At 42.0% G+C, this 2,259-nt stretch overlaps 1 pseudogene; it reads right to left on the bottom strand.

The window, feature by feature from the left end:
• Positions 1-843: 843 nt before the first annotated feature.
• LOC114905200 lies at positions 844-1,328 on the bottom strand (annotated as a pseudogene).
• Between the last annotated feature and the right edge of the window lie 931 nt (positions 1,329-2,259).

The following is a 2,259-nucleotide window of genomic DNA, read 5'->3' as shown; positions in this document are numbered from 1 at the left end:
AGGTGCAAGGGGGCGAACCCCATCAGGTAAGCATTTGTCAAGACTCTGCTTGTGTCAGCTCTGCTAATATCCCATTGGCCAAAGCAAGTCATATAGGAGCCCAGAGTCAAGGGGTAGGGAAGTGCTTCCTCCCCACAGTAAGAGGGCACTGCCAATTTACATGGCAAATGATGTGGATACAGCAGGGGTGAAGAATTGGGTCCATTAAGGCAATCAATCGATTGCACCCTACACTCAACCTCAATTATTCAGATCCTTCCCACATGCAAAAATCAATCACTCCCATTGCAAGACTGAGAAACAGCCGGTGGCATCAAGCTCAAAATCTACTTTCTCATGATCTACATCAGGTCCAGATACAGCTCCTTTTGATCCAAGACCTCTGGGCAAGTTATCCATCTCCCATACCTCCAACATATAATGGTAAGCTAGGGACAGGACATCTGCAATAAACATTCCTATTCAAACAGGGGAAGAAGGAGGTCCATACCAGTCACTGGTCCATAGCAATTCTGAAATCCTGCTGGGAAAACGTTTCCAGCTACCACAACCTTGGGGATAGGTAACATTCCTTGATTAGCTCCAAGATCTGCATTCTTTTTTTAATATATATATAAATTATAATTGGCAGTTTATTAACCAGTGGAGTATATTGCACAGCAAACTACCTCACATCTTTCAGGAAGAAAAACTACTAAATTTGAAAAGTAAAGACATCATCCACTGAATCTGGACACAATTAAAATGTGCTTTAAATAGTTCTTTGGGGGAGGGGACACAACACTTCTACTCAATTAAGAGAAACACTTGTACAGTCCAGGTCCCTTATTTTCTTTACACCCATCATGCCATGAGTTCCTAGGGAATGGGCTCCAACAGTTCAGGCTCCTTTCCATTGGTTCTCACAAAGTGTGCTTCTCTGGGTGGAGCTTGCTGGTGCTTCAGCTGAACCCAAGTCCCTTTCTTTTTGGCTTCCTTCTTTTTCTGATCATTTTCCTTCACACATTTCAGGAAGCTGTCTCGGGTCTTAGAGTGCTCAAAAGCTCAATATGCACATTAATTCTCTTGGCAAGAATCTTGCCCTTCACTTGGTTGTTTACAACAGTGCCAACACCATGCTGCATAACACTGTAGACTCTTCCAGTTTTGCCATGACAACATTTGTGGGGCATTCCTTTTTGAAAAGTGCCCATTCCCTTGATACATACAATATCACCTTTCTTGTAGATTCACATGTATGTGGCCAAAGGAACAACTCCATGTTTTCTAAAAGGCCTAGAGAACATGTAGCAGGTGTCCCTCCTCTTTCCCTTTGCGTTGGTCATTTTGACAAATTACTGGAAGATGGCGGTTCCAGCCGAAAGGCTCCAAGATCTGCATTCTAAGAAAGGTTCTCTCCCCATTGTTCTCTATGGCTCTTGCTCCAGCCTCTGAGATGTCCTTCCTTTTCTATCACCATCTCTGGCTACTTCTGAAGGCATTATAAAATACAGCCTTTAAGCAATCTTTTGAAACTGCTTCCTACCCAGAGGTCTTTTTATATTTTGAACAATTTCCATCTCTTTTAATTCAGGCTATGAGTCGTTTTGTCAATATAACTCTGTCTAAAAACTTTGTGGGTTCCCTTTGTCTTTGATTCCATCCTACTGCATGTGCCAGAAGCCACAGCAACAGAACAGACTCTACCTTCTCTATCATCCTTCTAATACTACTTGCAAACTAGGCAGTTATTTTATGAGCTTGTCTCTTTTTTGTAGTACCTTATCAAACACAGTCATAAAAGCCAACTGATGCTTTCAATACTCTGCTGAGAAATCTCTTTGCCTAAGTCCAAGAGTTCATTAGATACACTTTTTATCTCCCAAGTTACTAACAGTTTTCCTAAAGGATTCAGCATTACATAATGTGGATTGCCATTTTTCCAGCCTCCAAGAGCAATTTCCTTACTTTTTTTTCAGCCTTCCCTAATAGTTTACTCATTCCCACCACCCAGTCCCAAAAACCAATGTTACATATGTTTTATGCCCACTTCTGGGTACCAGTTTATGTACCAGTTAATTATTGATACATAACAAAATATCCCAAATTTTAGTCATTTAAGATAACAATCATGAATGATTTTTTTTTACATGTCTGTGAGTCAGCTGGGGGGTGGCTGACCCAGGCTGAACTTGACTGGCTCTGCTGGTCTTGGCTGGGCCAATTTATGAGTCTGCAGCTCGTGGATCTAGGCTAGGCTCAGCTGGGGATGGCTGTGCT

Source organism: Monodon monoceros, unplaced genomic scaffold (genome assembly GCF_005190385.1).
Source record: "Monodon monoceros isolate NGI ecotype Baffin Bay Population unplaced genomic scaffold, NGI_Narwhal_1 Super_Scaffold_21, whole genome shotgun sequence".
Taxonomy (NCBI): Eukaryota; Metazoa; Chordata; class Mammalia; order Artiodactyla; family Monodontidae; genus Monodon; species Monodon monoceros.
This window is presented reverse-complemented; position numbering and strand designations above follow the sequence as displayed.